The 20705-nt window shown below is 33.7% G+C and overlaps 1 protein-coding gene and 1 long non-coding RNA gene across 7 annotated transcripts in view; one reads left to right on the top strand and one right to left on the bottom strand.

Annotated features, from left to right (window-relative positions):
- The window catches only part of LOC138710867 (uncharacterized), a 2470114-nt gene that overhangs the window by 705653 nt on the left and 1743756 nt on the right, over positions 1–20705 (bottom strand). The window lies entirely within an intron of this gene.
- On the top strand, positions 9842–11069 carry LOC138710865 (uncharacterized). The gene is made up of 2 exons (XR_011335317.1): positions 9842–10220; positions 10562–11069. It is a non-coding gene; the product is annotated as an uncharacterized lncRNA (long non-coding RNA).

The following is a 20705-nucleotide window of genomic DNA, read 5'->3' as shown; positions in this document are numbered from 1 at the left end:
TTGCGCGAGCTATACAACAAAAAATAGCCTATAAACATTCTGTCTTCGACCTTCTTCATCATAATGGGTTATTATTGGCAGATAGAACATACACTTCACAAAGATACTGTCCCACCGAGTGGTTTATGTAGCACTGTCGTCGAAACGGAGGAAATCACATAACAGTTGCTTACTTAAAGAGACCCTTTTCTTTAAATTATTTTAACCAGTTGTATAATATTACGTAAACTTCCAATTCCGTACAGTAAATATTTTCAGGGAAGAGCCTAACTGCTCAGCCAGAAGTCTTTACAGAGAGGCTAGCAGGAACGTGTAAGAGAAACCGAGATGCGACATAAGCACTCAGACGGACATTACTGATCTATTTAAATTGTACTTACGAGTAAACGCTACCAATTAGACTGGAACATTTGGCTTCGCTTTACTAGAACGAATTCATACACTTAGGCACACTTTAGCCATTGTGCGTCCAATACAGGGTGAACTGTAAATAATGTCATTAATTTCAGGATGTAATTCTTTGAGATATTTCAGTCAAAAAAGTTTATTACAGTTTTACTCGTTTTTGCTTCCTTTTCGAGGTAAAATATGCTCAGGCAATTTAAGAGAGCTGTGTATTATGACAATAAAAGACAGAAAGAATTGTAGTTTTGTCTTTTAAATGTGCAGAAATTTGATCCGAACAAATGTAGCATTGTAAAATTCCTTTGCAGAACGAAAAGTTACATTTGTTCAAATCATATTAAAGTACGTATGCTTAAGTAATACGTAAAAAGATGTTGGTTTTATATCCTTTGTAAAAGACTATAACCGCATAATACTGAACAGAAATGCATGGGTAGAATTTTTAATGAATCTAAGATTTAAGTTAAACATAGAAATTAATTACTGAACAAATTTATAAATATACTCTGTTAAAATTTTGTCATAAAAATCGTAATAAGTTTATATTACAGGCACATAATCATGACACAAGACGAAATAATAATTCAACATTAGTAGAACCTAAATGTTTCACATCTACTGGCCTAAAGCATAGCATTAATTTTGGCCCTCGTTTGTATAATTCTTTAGCTAAATTACACCTAGAACTTCTAACATGTAAACCACTAAAATATAACAATAAAATTAGAAATGGGTCAATGTCTTCAATTTGATTAAATAAATTTGTAGCCTATGTGTATGAATTAATCAGCCTATATTATATTTGTATTCTATAATTTTGGAATTTATATTTTTTCATAAATTTTCCTACTTTATTCACGTATGATATTATTCTTCTCTATGTTAATATTATATCATATAAATTCATTACCGCTGTTATTTTAATTTTTATTTCCTATTTTGTTTTATTTCATTTTCTATATTCCTCATATATTAATATAGGCCTATTACTTACTTACAAATGGCTTTTAAGGAACTCGAAGGTTCATTGCCGCCCTCACATAAGCCCGCCAGCGGTCCCTATCCTGTGCATTATATTATATAATTTCACTGTAGCTGTAGTTTTAATTTTAGTTCCTATTTTATTTTACTTTGTATATTCTCTCATATGCTCATTAATAATATATCTGAACTGCGACCGAACACGAGCGTTGCTCATTCGGTCCTCAAATTTTGTTAATATTACTGTATCTCCTTTTTTATATTGATTGTATTATTTTATTTCTATTCCTATAGTTTTGATTATATTCTGTATTCTGTATATTATGTATATTTAATTAAATTTCAAGAGAGTATTGAATTTATGACTGAGTAAATTTTTTTATTGAATTCATGCCTTCGATTTTGACAGTTTCCACTTCACATTTCACAAATCCTTACTGAGGACTGAAATAAGGCATTACCATTTTCTTAATGTTAATTGTTCTTTAAACGAAAATTGTAATAATCTGATAATATATATATACTACGGATGTAGATGTGAATGTATTAAAATAGATCTACATCCTTTTCAGACAATCGTCAGTCCATAATGTCGATTTTTTCTTGAAAAAATTGAGCAAAACGACCACAAAATCGTCTTCTTGTTGGTGAGTCTATTCGTGTGTCTTGTTAAATATTTATTGAAAGGTCCCATAGGCAACAATCGTACGAAAAATTGGAGCTATTTGGCAAGTGATGTAAAAGTTGTCCGTCCATATACTGCGGGGTTTCTTTAACATTAGGACCTACTAATACTATGCCATTGTGGATTGTCGTGTTGGAGGTGACGTTTAACGTAGACTATTGTTTTTCTGTTCTTGATTGATGGTATTACCTACGAATCTATTAGTTGACAGACTCTGACACTAAAACAAATACCGATCAGTTTTCAGTAAAAAGTGTGTTATAAGGAGCATTTTCTAATGCAAACTCATAAGCAGACAAACTCGAGTTGTCTGCTACAGGTCGATCAAACCAGTTCTTTACATTTATTACATTTATTATATTTATGTTAATCACAATTTCCATTTATTTGATTTGTTCTTCCAACTTCTTCCTTCATCCCAATCGATTCTTTTAGTCGCAGAAGGACCATTACGGCAACTCGGAAGTTAATATAGACCGTTAAGTGACCCTGTACCAAGTTGCTATGTGTATTCACTACTTCATATGCGGCGTAGTTTTTCATGTAAATAAGTCCTTTATCATGTTATTCGCCAACATCAAATAGTTTCAAGAACGAAGAAGTGATGAATTGCAATTTTGTAAGGACTGAAAACAAGGGAAAAAAACACAGATCTGTAATGCAATGATTTTAAAATTTATTTGGGAAGAGTTATAAAAACTGCATACAAATCTTGGTAGTAAAATATCCGATATTAAAGTTTCTGCGCCGGAAACCTGAGTTAAAATCCTATCAGTCCAAGACAGAATCTGTTTTAGATAATGACCAAGAATAGCGAAAAACTGTGCAAAAGATAGTACAGTAAATGTAATATATAAAAAAAATCCGGAATAACTCCCTATCTGGAAATTGTATGTTTTAGCTTCGGAAACAACGTAAGAACGCATCCAATGCTATGTGTGAGATTAATTTTATTGATGTAGGAATAGAGAAATTGTAGAAATAAGGATGAAAAGATTTTGATAAAACAGGATGTAATGATTGTGAAGTACAATTCATGTTGAACACCAAAACAGAATTTACAAATTAGTTATCTATTAATGGATCAATGGAAATATAGCCTATATTCAACAGTAATCTCACTAGACGTTTTGATTTATCTAGAGAAAATCAAAACTCGAGTGGGATTTAATTGAGTATTACACGATTAGAAGAAAGTATATAAAGGTTAGAAGTAACGAAGTACTCCAATACAATAAAATATTAATTGACTTACGAAAATACAACTGTCTTCAAATGTATTATTGTACCATCTCAACATTACAAATATTACGCTAGATGCATGCTAGATGGCAGTAGTGAGCAATGCCTTCTCGTCGAGAAGTTCTCGATCTACACGTATACACGATGGCAATGTTACTAGTCAAGAAGGCTTTGTTGATTCAGTTTCATTTTTATTAAAATGCAACATTCCACTTCAATTATCCGAATCCCAGTAATCAACGTCACTTGACAGATGATTTTCAATAAATCTTAATATTAAACAATCTCTGATACGTGACTATCCATAATATCATATAGCAGAAGCTATAACATAACCTAACTAATATACACAAGTGTTAGAAAAGTTTTAATTAACGACGATGACATAAAAAATAAACATGAATAATTTTAAAAGGAATAATTATTGAATGTACAATTTTCAAATTTGAATGTGGTTAGTGGTTCAATTGATGTTAAATTGGACGTGTGCGTAATAGAAGTGGAACTCGTTGATTTAGGCCTACATGGTGTATTCAACTTATTCAGGATTTCCGAATGGTGCTCTTCATTTATTTGTAAATCGGATTTCAGAAGATGCATAGGTATGATCAGTGATTTTTATTAATTCTTGTTCTTGAATGCCAATGCGAGTCATATTTGAAACTGCTGTGCATCGACTGGAGTGGTTTGTAATTTTATATATTTTTTTTTTTTTGACGTCCAGATCAGCGCAGTTTCAAATGTTGGCAAACAAAGAAACAAATGCTAGGGACGCGATAAAATTAAACAAATGCTAGGGACGCGATAAAATTAAACAAATGCTAGGGACGCGATAAAATTGTGCGATAAGCAGCCATGATTGGTTGAAATACGTCCTTTCGTACCGTTTTATTGGTCAAAAGTAGTATGACGTAGTAAGAGTGTAATAGTCAATATAAAATTACTTGAAATCATTCAGATTCCTCGGAAAATACGTATCATAGAAGCACAAAAGACACCTCTGCTGGAATCTGAGTACAAACTACGGAAATATGGAATGTATAACTTAATTTTTTTGGTAATACCACAGTCTAGTATATACAGTCACGAAGCTCAATACGTAATAAATATGCATCCATAGATAGTGGCTAACCACTAGGATTGCTACTATCGCCTCATTACAGACAATGCGAAATAGTACCTGCACAATCTATTGTTCCTAGTACTCGAGCTTCGTGAGTATATACTAGACTGTGGTAATACATTGTAGATATGTTTTTTGAACGGATAAATAGATTTAAACCAGCTCTTTATGCTTAGAAATCTTAAGAGGGAGATATTTCCCAGATTAATGGAACTAATCCTTTTGTTGATGTGGATAAATATTAATTATATTATTAATAATAATAATAATAATAATAATAATAATAATAATAATAATGATAATAATAATAGGCTAATATTCCTTTCTTTCTTTCTTTCTTTCTTCCTTCTTTCTTACCTTTGTTTATCGCTTTCTTTATTTATATTTTTATCCAGATGCCCTGAAAGCTCGGTATACTTTTCATGTGCTGTGACTTCTGGAAGTAGCTATCTTGTATGCAATGAGAATAAACATGTCGACCGCTATAGTGATTATCGTTGTCTATTATTTACTATACATTGCTTATATATACGTCCGCTGCAATATTTTGCGCTGTATATGCCTCGATATTGTGAGTTTTCTCTATTCACTCAATTTCACTCGCACATTATTCCAATTTAACTTGTCCACTGTAGATTGTTGTTCTATTGAGATTGTAGCTTGGTTTATTACGAATCGTTTGACACCACTATGAAAGTTCGATCGTTTCATATTCTCGAGTTACACTGCATCGGCTGCCGCGCGTCCAGCCAATTAGTGCAACTTCCCTCTCCCTCGTATTGCTAGATGACGTCATCTGCTCCAACTCAAGGCCACGTTGGATATATCCTTCGTCTGTCGATCGCCGTTTACTTTATTAGAATCAGAGACGGTAAATAACCTCCCTAGGTAAAAAAAAATTTCTTGAATTTCCTCCTATTTACATGAGCTACGGTACGTAAATTGCTTCCTCTTTACCTGAGAAAGTGAACGTGCTTCTAGTTTGTAAATACGCCACTGTAATCAACATTTTCCTTCCCATTCACAGACTTATGACAATCATTAACAAACGCTTACGTGAATAATTCGCACAAATTACTGGTAAAAATATGGTTAAATGTGGTTAAAATATTGGTCAGCTTCAGTTAGAGAAACTTCGTCATAAAACTTATAATTTCCTTAAAACATTAAATACAGACAGGAATTTAAAACAAACATCCCTTACAAGTTCAAGTCGAGTAATCTCTTATTGCCGAAGTGCAAGTATCTTATTTTGTGAAAATAATCTTTGCGCAAAACAGATTTATTCCTTTTGCCCAGACACGTAGGCGTGTCTCTGTTTTATTTAAGAACTTCAATTAAACGATAAATATTTGGATGGCTGGCGTTGAAAACTTTTCTATGGAATGACGTCATTTCGGCGGATGAACAAGTAGTACCGTGTGAAATGCACTCAGTGGCGGATTTGAAGTTTCGACGTCCTAGCCAAATACGTACAATATCTCTAGTAAACAGGAGGCAATTTACGTAGTTATATAAAGGTAAACAGCCCCCTTGAAGGCAATTTACATCGCCCCATTGGAACATGTAGTTTAGAAATTATAGACGCGAAAATACTCGCTTGCAAATGTGTTGGTGGAATTTCTGGAATGGAATCCTACTACTGGACCAGATTTATAGACGTATTCACATCAAAAAGATCGATGCAATACAATTTACACTGCTTATCGTAATATACCTGTGAAGTTCGCCGACCTGTAATGTATCCTCGGCCAAGAACACTTAAGTTATATGGACTTCAATGTTGAACTGGAGTTTTTCTACAGACACTTCGAACTTGTTAGTAGTTATATCTGCAACATCATACAGCGCGACGGATCGAGCCGAGAACAAATGATCTCACGTATGGGATCAGGATGCAGCTTCTGCGACACGTCTTCAGTTTTTAGTCTCTTAGCGATAGAGTAATATGTTTTGTTTGTGAACGTGCTCCAATAAGAGTCGCTATAATAGCGTCCCATTAGAAAAGTCCCGTAAGATAGTATGCTTTCTGCAGCACTAGTATATTCTTATTCAAGTCATCATCACGGTATGGGTCTTCGTGGTCCGTTCTGTCCCTGCTATCTAGTACACATCCCTGTATCGCTTAGTCCAGTTGTATGAACACGGAATAAAGTTATGTTAAAATTAATTCCACGGTTACGCCAGAAATGTGTTGTACGAACCCGTAATAGTACACTATCCGGAGGATATACAGGGTTCCAACAAAAGACCTTTCCGGTTTCGAACACATGTAGTTTACGTTCTATGAATCTGATATGCATGAAAATAGAACCAATGTAAAGAGAAACTCAAAAAGTTTAATTCGTTACCTTAAAGATGTTCAACGTGTCCCCCCTTGGTAACACGGCACACATCAAGCCTATAGTTAAGTTCCACATAGGTACCAGTGGCGTAGCGTCAATGTAAGGTAAAAAGCTCAGCTTCCCCAGTTAATAATAATTTCATAATAAACCTGCAGTTTATGAACAAAATTATTTATTAATTTTAATAGAGTTTATCTTTATGCGTTAAATATTGTGATGCGGCAGCTCAAGATGATTCGTGATGCAGCAATAAACAAGAAGCCTGCACACATCAGCTTCCAAGCAGACTGGTTTCTTACACCCATTCTTCTCTGTAACCCATCCCGCAGATCTTCCATCCTTTTCTAACTAAACTACCCTAGTCGCAAGGCTCGCAAGAAGCTAGCTTTTACATTGAAAATAATGTAGTTTCCGAGTTATCCCTTTCGTGAGTTGTGTTCAGTTGAAGTGTTAGTGTGCATTGTAGCTGATATAATAAATAATGAGTGAAATAACAGTTCCTGACACCAATTTACTTGAATTTTTTAGGACAATTCTATTATCAAGACTGACTTAAAAGTGTGATTTAGAAAACAAATGACCGACTCTCTTGCTATCAATGAAGGACATAACCAAAACACAGACGCATACTTACGTAATGATAGTAATACTGTATCTATTGATCGTTAATATTGTGATTTCTCTAAGGGCCTGTACTACGATCGCCTGTTAAAGCTCCAGATTCGTATACTCCAGTTTAGCAATCTGGAAGTTAAATATTTTGTTCTGTACTACCAGCGGATTTTAACTGCAGGATTGTTATCCGGAAGATATAGTAACATTTTTATTACGTTGGCAATGAAGTTACTGAAAATGTAGTAAAATTTATTGCGTTGGTATACCTTTCCCCGCGTATTTCATGTTTATGTTCCGTGTTTATATGGTACTATTTATTTTGAGGTTTTATTGTAAGCATTATTGTTATTATTTATTATAATGCTGAAACTCCAGCCAAGAAAATAACAGAGTGAAGAACAGAAAATTACACATACTGTATGAAGAAACTTTACATGGAAGCAAAAGGTAAGATTTTAAAGGTTATGTTTCTTTTCGAATAGTAATAATTCCTACAATATGATAGTATTTTGGTTTTAATTAGTAGGCCTAAAAAGGACGGGTGCGGGTTCCAGCAAAAGTGCGTTTTTCTCCATAATCATTGTTTTATTCATGTGTAACTGCACAAGAAGTGTAGGTGGCAATTATTTTTGTATTGTAATTAATATTAAGTGTGCTTTCAGTTTGTTGTATAGCCTACATTATTAGTGAATAGGGCCTATTTCGGTAATTTTTTTAGAAATAATGTACTCACGGCTCCAAATCATGGGTCGAAGGCATAGTAACTCGTTTAAAAAGAAAAGTTCACTGATACTGATAAATGATAATAATGAATGATGTTTTTGGCCTGGGATTTCTAACCAACATTAGTACAGCAAGGTACACTGTTCCTAGCAAATTACCAATATTTCAGCATGTTAGGCCTACGTATTTTACTGTTAGTAAATGGGCGGATATTTTGTATTAGGCCTATAATACCATTCGATCACAGATAGGGCCTAACATTATTTTTTAAAAGAACAGCATGAGGTGGAGAGACGTTTCCACTAAAATGCAATATCTGTTGCTGCTACCAGTTCGACTATAATCACTCACTGTAATGCACATTCAACACCTCGTAAAATAACACAGAAACAGAAGATATTAAGTTTTTTCCAAAGTTTCTATGTACAGTATAGTCATATGTTTGATATTGTACTGACAATCGTCCAGTAAAAGCTCTTGCTTATTTAGGTATAGAAACTTAGATAAGGGAAAAAGAGAAATACAGTATATTTTCTAATGTTGTAGGTTGCATATGGAATTAACCTAGTTTTACTTCCTTTTTAGTAATATAGAATGAAGCATGGGAAGAATATAGTAACATCAGCACAAATACAAGGACCTGAAAACAGCTGAGAAGCAAATTTGAATTCTTGGAAAAGAACACAAAGAAAATTGCTGCTGCAGAGAGACAATGCAGGCTACAAACAATTGGAGCCCCTCCAACTGAAGCAAAACCAAATCCAAACTTAGCCAAGGTAAGTGATTTAATTCTCCTATCAATTGAGTGATTTCTCAGTGATTTTTATTCATATTCAATGCATAAGTTCACTTATATGTTAATTTATACAAATATTACATAATAAGCAGAGGAAATTGTATAACACAAGTTTGAATTCTTTTTATTTATTTATTTATTTATTTATTTATTTATTCATTCACTCATTTATTTATTTATTTATTCATTCACTCATTTATTTATTTACTTACTTTTGTTACAGCCGAAGTAGTAACTAAACCAAGTTTCACTGATACCAGTGCAGCTAATAACACGAATGAGGTTAGTGTGTAAGTAATTAAGAGTCAGAAGAAGAGATGATGAGCTTTAGAGATAAAAAAAATATTAGATTCTTGAAAATTGTTATACAAATTTAATTTAATGTCGGTATTACATTATAATACTATTATTTCTTTTTTATTTACAGTACCATTCAGGTTCACAGTGCAATTCTTTAGTTTTTGAAGTGAAACTGGACATCCCAACAATATCTCCAGGTAATTTGATTTATACTACAAAACGTTCTTTCACATTCTATGTACGATGCTTACTTTTCCAATCCGAAATAGCTGTAACATGTAAACACATTTTCAGCCAACATGTTGAAAATAAAACTAACACACATACTATATGAAATCTGCAGCAAGCAGTAGATAAATTAGATGCAAAAGTTTAAAAAAAATGTTAAAATATAAATTGTACATAATGATGAAATGGTCACAAGAAATGGATGTCATAAAAACTAAACATCATTGTATTATAATATTATGTGGGATTTGAGTGGGAATTTGAAATTTATAAATGTAGGCCTAAAAATAGAAAATACACTAAACTGAAGAATTTATTTTGAGATTTCTCTGTAATGGGTTTGTAATTAGATTAGGCCACATTATGTTAAGTTGTATTTCAATTTTACCTTGAGGATTCTCACTTTGAAACTTGTGAATGATTTCTTGTGTACAGAAAAACTGAAAAATATCTTTTCATAAGGTAAAACAGAAACTGACTACACTCTATTTACAATAGAACTATTTGCTTGGTTTTCTCTCTCTCTTTTTTATTGCAGCTTCACTTTCTTATTGTTAAAAATGAGTTTGGATTAATAGCACGTTAGAAAATACAATACTGTTACAGCTGCTGACTTTGAAGTGTCCACACATTTATGATAAAACATCATCTTTCTCCAGAATTAAATATCTTAAGAATTAATTCCACTCGAGGCTTAAAAAAAAAAGAAAGAAAGAAAAAGCAAGCCTCTGAGGAATGCATTAGCCACATTGAAAAATCTTTCTCCATCTGTGAACTGTAAGTTTAATGTTGACTTAATTTTACTTGAGATGTTAGAAATTCATGAACTTCAGTACTATTACAGTGATTTCTTTAAAAAATACATTAGTTGAAAGTTGGATGCTAACATTATAACATAGAATGATTTGAAATAAAAGTAAGTCATATCCTCATGTTTGCAAAGAGATGGGGTTTGGAATATCAAAAGTAAGATTTGGAGTTTTTACATTACTTTTTCCTCCTCTTTAATGGGTGGTCTATCTACAAAGACATCTTCAATTAGTGGCAGAAAGTAAATGCTACAATAATCACCCATTCTTTATGTTTTAACAAAAAATATGTTTAATTTTGTTGACCAGATTTGTTTGACCTGGATGACTGGGAGATTACTTCTTCTCATCCTTCTAATGGAGTGATAATCTCTTGCAGCTGTTCTTGATCCCTGTGGTCTCTGGCCTCTGCTTTATCTGCTAGTCTTCAGGATTAGGTTCGAGTCAGGTGATAATTATTAGGTAATCTAAGGTTTCTGGTTGGGTTCGGGTCTGGTTCAGATCAGGCCGAGATGGGCCGGGCCTAAGAATTATGGCCCGTGCAGATCTCTAACAAATGGGGCTTATAGCTGAAGTTGGCTCTGCCACAGTTTTCCAAGTTTTGTGTATTTGCATATGTATTTGTGTTGTGTTTAATTACAGTTACTATGTACTATTATGTATTAGCCTGTATATTATTAATTTGTAAATATGACATGTACCATAGCATATATAATGAGACAGTGGATGTAATAAATGATTATGCTTATTGTGTCTCCTGAAAAATGTCGTGTTTTGTTCACACAAAATAAATAAATAAATTTTAAATTTAATTGCAGCTATAGTGCATCTCTCTTGTTTTAAGTACACATTCACAGAGTACCTGAATACAATTGAAGTGTCAGCTGGAACAAAGTTGTAAGTTACAAAATTTTCATTCGGTGTGTTTCCGTGTAATAATGTTGTATGTCATGTTACCTTGCTATACTCCTTGGCTTGCAACTGTCCATCAATGCAGTACGTGAAATTTGTCCACTCAAAAGTTTGCTACCCTCATAAGAACAAAGTTGTACGCATATACACATTTTTGCAGCTCCTGTACATTTTACCAAATATAACTTATAACGTTGTTCCAGCCGACGCTTCAATTAATGTGCCTCTTGAAAAATGTTTTACCATATTTTGCTTATGTAAAATAAATTTGAATTGCAGATACAGTGCATTTTTATTGTTTTAAATAGCCTACAGTGTACCTGGTCATAATTTTTAAAATGTATTTATCAAACCTTTGTGTTTGAATCATCTTAGCCTGTTAAGACATCGCTGTGAGGGATCCAAGCAATAAAATATATATAAAAAGTAACGATATGAATATGTTTGCATACATGAATCACTAGGCCTAGCGTGAATGAAACAGCTCCCTTGCAAAACATAAATGCCAATTCCAAAACTTTCAGGAAATGAAGAAAAACTGTCACGTCTAAAATTCAATAAACCGTTACAGTTTGTTAAATAATAATACTGTATATAGCAAGCATATCTTAAGTCTGATTAGTGAAATATGTTAGGCCTACTCCTACTGGTGAGCTATATATGCAAGGAAGGAGAAGGGAACTTGCCACCCTACCACATTATCTCCCGACAGTTGTCTCATGAGTGATGCCTTATTGGTATTCCAATCTATCTTTGGAGAGTTGACTAAACAACTAGCAGACACAAAATGAAACAGTTCTAGGAAAACTTTAATCAAGATCTATAATATATACATAAAATACTATTCAGAAGTATTCGTAACAGCATCAAAAAGAGACAGAATCCCTTGGGGGGGGGGGGGGAATAAGCCTTGCACTTAATTACTGGAGCAAATAAAACTACTCCCAATGAAGCATTAAAAGTCATCACTTCAATTAAACCAAGCAGCAAGTGCAGCACTAGCTCGATTGACAACAGTTCCTGCTGTAACTTCGTGGACCCCACAAAAATCTCCTACTGTTGTCAATGTTCTCCCAGTGGCATAGAATCTCAATACCAGTAGTAGTTGGTCCATTGGAGGTAAGGCATTATTTCTGGAAAAATATATAAAGAATGAGATTTGGTTACAACTTTACCGGTAAATCTTTACAATAGCGTTACCAAAAGAAGGCAAGGACTCCCTACAGGATAGCCTGTAAGAGAGAGGTTTGGATGTAGTTTTGACATTTTTTTTTTTTTTTTAGACAATTGTAAATATATGCAAATCATACTAACCTGTCACTAACTCGATCTTACGAAAACTTGTCTTTTCCCTTTAATTAGTAAGGAAACACAGTAATGAAATGAATGTGTTGCCCTTCCCTGCCGCCTACCCGTCTATCTCGATAGAGCGATCCCGCCTACCCGTACCTCTCCACCGCACTCCACTTTCACAGCAACTTTCCACCTTTATTTGGGAAATTGGTGTCGGCACTCAATTTTTCTTTCGTTTATGGTACATATGACTTGACTAGAAGCCAAATATGTGAATACATTTGTATCTTAAAGTGGTAACGCAATTGTGAAGAAATGGTAGTTTACCATATAAAGGATTTTGATATATTATACACTGTTATTATTTTTATATAAAAGTATTCTGAAACTGTTATTATTGTAGGTTGCCCTATATTATTATATCAATCATCTTCATACCTTGTAAGGGCAACAGAACACCTGCATGAAGCAACATTCTAACCTCACTTCTACTGTATTTACTGTACTTCAAAGTAATTATTATAGTGCTATTATATACAAAATATTGATGTAATACCTACAGAAATAGTGTAGCTTATTATTAACTGTGTACTTACGAGCTGTGTCTTGTTTCAGTTGATAATTGAGTTCATGTAGTAGGTTTCGTTATTCGAAACTGTCTAAAAAATTTCTCGTCATCCCATTCTTCAAAATTATTTGGACGCAGCCTAATTCGTTTTGCTGTTCTGATATAACGAAGCATCTGCTCCAGAACTTATCATCAGAATCAGTATCAAAATTAAATTGATCCTTCAAATCACCAGCTGTACGACGTGCAACCATCTTGATTTCAACACCGAGTTCCAACCTCCGGATAACGCCAATCTGCTACTCTGCCTCCCGGATTGCTAATCTGGAAGTTTAGCCTCCAGATTGCACATAACCAAAAGTCGTAGTACGCAATTACAACCCAACTTCCGGATAAATATGCCATCTGCCGGATAAGTTTAAACTAGAACTTTATCCGAGAGTCGTAGTACAGGCCCTAAGTATGACAGGGAGTGAGCTAATGTTATACGTATACGTGTCTATTTGTTAGAGATATTGTATGTGTAAACAGTGAAGTCATATTTTACTATGTACCATTTCAGGTCATGCCTTATTGGTGTTACTTACGAGGTTCCAACCAATCTTCGACTGCTGACTTGACATTGATTACTATTTATTTTAAGACTATATTTTTGTGATACGTTTTCTCATATGTACATGAAAGACAATTTAAGTTAGCTTCCCCTGCTCAAAATTTCATGCTACGCCACTGATAGGTACGCGGATTTTCCGACCCCCAGATTCTGAGGTTATGTCTGTTCACCTTGCCAGAAATATGAAAAGAGGCTTCGTCAGAAAACACTACGGAATGAATAAATTCATCATCGTTTTCAATTAAAGTTTGTACACTTATGCAGATATTTCTTCGTAGCACTTTGTCCTCTGGTTTTAGGGCTTGCAGCAACTGTTGTCGGTAGGGATGAAATCGCAACCGCTTGCGAAGAATCTTGCCTTAAAATCAGTGTACCATTTACCAGTTTGTAGGCCCACTGGGTGGATCTGCACCAAACTTTGTTCGGTAATGCCGTTGCACGTTAATAACCGATTGCTTCACATGAAAATCAAGCTTTTCTGTCCTCTATAGCAGCCATTTCGCTACAACAATAAAGAAATGTGTTTATATGCGCTATTATGAGGCAGTGTTACCAACAAGGAAAACAAAGTTAGCACAACTAAACTTTTTGAGTTTCTCTTTCCATTAGTGCTATTTTCATTCACCTCAGATTCATAGAACGTAAATTACATGTGTTCGAAAACGGAAACGTCTTTTGTAATTTTTAATTTATTGGGTTATTTTACGACGCTGTATCAACATCTAGGTTATTTAGCGTCTGAATGAAATGAAGGTGATAATGCCGGTGAAATGAGTCCGGGGTCCAGCCTCGAAAGTTACCCAGCATTTGCTCGTATTGGGTTGAGGGAAAATCCTGGAAAACCAGGTAACTTGCCCAGACCGAGATTCGAATCCGGGCCACCTGGTTCCGCGGCCAGACGCGCTGACCGTTACTCCACAGGTGTGGACCGTCTTTTGTAAGGGCCCCTGTATTCCGAATAAGCTATTCCATGCTTTAAGTCGCTGTTAAATTAATATCTAGAGAATAAATTATAAAATGACAGCAGCATTAGACGTGAATCTTTCTAATAGTGGTGAATTACTATATCGATGGTGTTTGGGTAAAGGGAGTTAAGTCATAAAAACGAGTTTTGAAATAAATGAAAATTGAACTTCGGAAACTTATTGCAAATAATTTTGTACACAAATAAAACATATCAAATGCTATAGTCGTTTGTTTTTCTACATCCAATTCCAGAATTTAACTTACGTATTCTCCTGATAACAAAACTACATTTGCACAAAAAAAATTACTTAACCTCCTTTACCCGGACACCATCGATATAATATAGGCCTATTTTTCAGAATGCTTGAATAAAATAAAATAAGGCATAGATATCATCTATTACATAAGTATGACGATGACGAATTTCAAAAAAGATTCAGACTAAACAAGGACACTATTCAGCTAGATCTTAGTTTCATCCCACTGTGCATTATGCTGTCTTCCAGTATTTCTTCTTCCTTTATAAGCATAATTTAACATTGTGGAATTCTGTTTTCTATCGTACGATTAATATATTCTTCCCAGTTTCTCCTGCGAACTTTTATTTAAATTTTTCACACTAAGTCCTTATCTAGGCTGGCCAAGTTGTCTGAGGCAAAATCCGGGACATTTCTGAAGAACAAAACTTATTTCTCAGAAAACATTTTTATTTAAAATTAAAATTAAAAAAATATATACAATTTTATTACACAAATAGAGCCTACTTTTACTTGTATTCTCCTTATTCGTCTCAAATTTCTCTTGTTCTCTTTTTATTGCTGTTATTCTCCTAGTATTGTCGTTATATTAAGCTTGCCCTTGTATTATTCTTGTTTAATTTCTTGCACCACCACACGGAATTCTACGTAAAGATATACAGCAAAGTAAAGCTATGCATCTATCGATTTTTTTCCAAGGGTTTTCAACTGTAAGGCAAATATCGCGTAATCTCATGGCGAATCCACAAAATTATCTTGCCAAAATATTCCCTTCCCACATTCACTTCTATCTAAACTAGTAACCGAGCAGTTATTAAAATTTTGCTCAATAAACGATTGAAAATCATCATATATTTCTTGAATTTCTAACATTTCCTGGGTTTACATTTTTTTTTTCCGTCAATAGGTCTGCACTTCTAAGAGTGTAGTGGAATTCGGACTGCTTCCGTTCGCAGTAGACACTTAGATTGTTATGCCATTCGTACCTCTCAGTGTTTAGTACTTCAAATACTGTGTGCACTTTATCTCTGAGCGGACGTTTGAATTTATTTTATGTTCTTTTAAAGTGTAGCTTGCCAATGATCTTAAGAATTTTATTTTGTCTGTTATTCTGGTACCTTTTTGTTTTTATCAGTGCCCAGTTTCTGAGAATACAGCAACATTGGGACGACCATAGTTTTGTAGAATTTAATGTTCTCTTTTCTTATCCATTTCATCGTTGGGAGTAGCTACAGAAATATATATATTTTTTCTTGATATTTTTGTTCGTCAAAAGAAATATGACAACCAAAAGAACAAACTGAAAACTTGTTCAGTTATAATATTTTTTACAAGGAACTATAATCCTTAAAATCCAAAGACTTGAGTTTTTTTTTTTTAGAGAAATTTTGAATTAATATTCCAATCTTTTTCAGACTATAAATTTCTCTCCGTAAGTTTCACAGAAGATAAAACGGAAATTTGTATAAACAGTAATATTTTCCCATATTTAAAGCATTATACTAATACTACACGTATCATATTTTAAAGAGTGTTTTTAATTATATCCCTTTTATTCTGAAAAAAAAAAAAACATTATGCTACTAGAATGAAAACAATCAAAGATTTGAGAATGAGATAGTCCAAAGCCATACTTTTAACAAAAATATTTTTATGCGAGTTCATTTCTTACACATATGAGGAAGCTACTATTAAAATATTATAAAAATTACTCAACACATGACGTAAGTATATGCCGAAGAAATTGCGATACCGCACCTATTAGCATTGAACTCTAAACCATTAACACGCTCTCCTGTAAAATTATGTTTATGTGGCTCAGGACTATATAATTCTCACCCCTTCACTTAATTGTGAATAAAATCTTTGTAGCCTATTTGTTTGTAAATACTCACATGGAATACATTATATCAGTTTTACAAAACTTGAATTAACTTCGTTGGCACCTATTAGTAGGCTCATGTGACTTGAAGGGATTCGTTAACGGAACAAATAGCACAAATTTTCCTCGGAGACCACCTAGAATGTTAACGTAGACCTCGCTCGTGACTATGATCATTATTTCAAGGCGGCACTAACGACTTGAATATTAATTTTACGACCTAAATGTTAATTTCACATTAATAGTTATGTTTTCAGTCTTAATTAGTGCTGATGCTCTATAATAAACTTGTAGAGAGTGTTTGTGTCATGCTACCGGAAAAATAAATGCCGCAGTATTAATTTAGACCTATTATATCATTACACGAAGGAGAAATGTAATATATCGTTATGTTGTAAATATATAGATTTTGTGATTTTGGTGTATGAGTGTGTGTGCGGCCGTGCGTGTGTGTGTACAATATGTATGTATGTGTTTATTATGTATGTGTGTATGTAGGTATGTATGTATGAATGCATACATGCATGCATGCGTCTGTGTTTCTGTGTATCTGTGTCTATGTATTTATGTATCTATTTTTATTAATTAATTAATTAAATTAATTAATTTACTTATTTAGTTAGTTACTTAATTAACTTATTTATTTATTTATTTATTTTATTTATTTATTTATTTATTTATTTGTTTATTTATTTATTTATTTATTTATTTATTTATTTATTTATCTGCATGCTCCATTGCTTTGGAGTAATACTATATACATTACAATATCCGTTTTACAATTTAGTTTACATACAAAATCTTATGAAATATAAATGACAGAAAAATTCTTTATTAAATTGTATATTTATTGTGTATAATCACTATTTGTAGTTATGTCAGGTTCAATTATTAAGTTTATGTACTTTTGAACTATGTATGTATGTATGTAGGCTATGAATGTATGTATAAAATACCCAGTTTATATAAATATTCCGCCAGGCAGTCGTGTCCTGTGGTAATCCTTATGGCAACTACAGTCTCTTTACGGGGATGATCAGGAAGTATCTCTGACTTGTCAACAAGACCAGTCCATTTCTTGCCATAACTCTTTATTACTTTTGAACTAGGCTATTAATTAATAAATATCAAATAAATATCAAATAAATATCAAATAAAATATAAAATAAAATACAAAATATTTTGTGTATTATACAAGATTGAGATACTATTCTACAACTTTTTTTACAATTAAAACGAATTTTTACAATTTATCCAATGATATAGTATTCATGAATTCATTAATCTCTTTAATGTATTTCTTAATTAGGTCCTCTTTTTTCGATGGCCAGTTCTCATTTTTTAACACTACAGATTTTAGTCTATCTCATTCTAGGTATAATAATGTACATTACAATAGCAAATGGTCGACTGTTTGTCCTCTAGTTTTGCAAGTACATGTTGAGTTTTCCATAATATTGAATAGTTGTAGGTGTGGTCTGATGTTTCCGTGTCCGGTAACTATTGTTGCAAATTTAAGGATTATATTGAGCTTCAGTTTTAGTCTGTCTGATAAATTTGGTAAGAATGATTTAGTAAATGCACTTTTCGATGTTTGATCCCATTCACTTTGCCACTTGCATACACTTATATCGCTTAATTCGCTTAATATCACACATTTAGGGATATTGTTGTTTAGTCAACTGTCCGAAGACAAGTCTGAACCTCACAAGTGGTACCAGGAAGGCAATATCCACGAGGCAACAAGGCCAGGAGATAACGGGGTAGGGTGGCCAATTTCTTTCCCCCTCCATTGCATACATCGCCGACTAGCTACATATTACACTAATCAGACTTCAGATGCATACAAACAATTGTTCTTCCTCTGACACATTTCGTCAAGTGAGATAGATGTACATATCAGCCAGGACTTCAATCAGAGAATATTAAGCATATTGTAGCACTCAATTAGGTCTTTGTTTGTCGAGCCGCCTCCTTTGCCAGTTGAAGTCTATTTTCCAGTTATCTTTTTTCACAGACGACACTTTTCCTCTTATTTCTTCTCCTAGAAACGTATGATTTCTGTGGGTTTTCAGCCGTGGCGAAAATGTCATCGTGCGCCGAGGCACTGTGTAACCTGCAACGTGCATAGCACCTATGGAGGGAGGCGGACACCCGAAAGGGAAGTGAAGCAACTGTCTGACTTATTAACGGATTTCATTTTCCTTAGTCAAACACTTAAATACAATTTTATACAGTATAAGGTTACAAACTAATGTTTACTACGTGTAACGAAGAAAGAAATGAACAAAAAAACATAGGACACATTATCACAGCCTATTAATTGTCTTCAGATTGTCTCTGCAACAGTTTCAAAATCAGGAATTACTGTATGTCACTTACTGCCGATCGTAGTTGATTACAAAGGTATTTGTCTGTTAGTCGTGATCTAAATTTGGTTTTTACTATTTTCAATGTTGAAAATAATTTTTCACAAACGTAAGTTGTAGCGAACATGGCTTCAACAGAACAAACGAAAGAAGGAAGCTTCGGATATTTATTTTTTGGTAAAGATTTGAAAAGTTCAACATTTGTCAAGTCCTTACATATAGCTTTCATTTAACATCACATTGTAAATTTGTGAGTTTTTAAATTGAAGATCTAACTGCATTATTCGTACATCTGCTGAAAAAGGATCGACGTACAGAGACTATAATAATAATAATAATAATAATAATAATAATAATAATAATAATAATAATAATAATAATAATAATAATAATAATAATAATAATAATAATAATTCATGTAGTATAATGCTGTTTTATGTTATACAACCGTTTCCACGTAATACTTGTGAACAAATCATACCGGTACATTTAATATTCTCATCATATTGGCAACAAAAAAATGCGTCCTCCCTGAAACTTTCGTTGGTTTCGAGAGAGACATTGGACGATACGCCACTCGCAGGTGAAAGACAAATAAGCAAATGGAACGGAGTTTGATTTCAGTGAGTGAGAGGGTGGGGGTTGGGGAAGGCAGGAAGTAAGAGAAATGCACAGCTATCATTGCGAGCCACAATGTGCTCTTGAGTCACATTTTCGACACGGCTGGTCTAGTGTAATGCGGCTATCGGCGAATATTGAAAATGTATGCATGTACGTGTGTGTATGTGTATGCATTCGTCACTTAGTCGTGACAAGAAAAAAAGTGACAATCTGTAGATTTAAATAAAGGCAATATAAATAAATGAAAAATTTGGTGACGCTTACGAACCACAAGTTGACATTATTCGTTTTCTAATCAATGTGAGAGTAAAAAGGACGGCTACATGGAGCTATTTTGTGAATCCAGCTGCTCCAATTTCCTTAAAGTCAGATTCCAGCCAGGGCAGGAACAAAGAACCGCAAACAGTTATTGTATAAAAACAATCAGCTGGGGTATACAATAGACTGGAAAGCTAATCATTAAGGCAGCGCACGAAAAACTCTTGAAAACACCGTTCATCAATTTTCACCTTCGTTTCGCTACAGGAAAGGTGCTGTAGGTGTATGATCGGTTTCTTTTCATAATTGAACTTATAACTGCAACTAATTTCCGGAAATAACGTTGTTGCAAATAGATACAACTGCAGAGACATTAGGCAATGATATTCTATGTAGGATAGATTCATTTTATAAGTGCGACTTACAGACGTGACAACGACGTGTGAATCTACTCAGATGGCTCGGGTTCAATTATAGGCTACAACGAAAAAGATTCTGGAAGATAATATCATTTACGCGACATACGGCTACTATGTCCTTCGCTGTCGAGGAACGGTTATCATGTCTGACCGTGAAACGAGCGAGCTTGAGTCGGGACAATTTATCTGCTAAAGGCTAACGTAGAAACTGTTTCAACATATAGGCCATTAACGAAAACTTCAGAAATATTTATGATTACTCGTATATTCAGTTTGGAAAAACGTTTACCATAGG

The sequence above is a fragment of the Periplaneta americana genome, chromosome 12 (genome assembly GCF_040183065.1).
Source record: "Periplaneta americana isolate PAMFEO1 chromosome 12, P.americana_PAMFEO1_priV1, whole genome shotgun sequence".
NCBI lineage: Eukaryota > Metazoa > Arthropoda > Insecta > Blattodea > Blattidae > Periplaneta > Periplaneta americana.
Note: the sequence above shows the minus strand (reverse complement) of the source record. Positions and strands in the feature narration are given on the sequence as shown.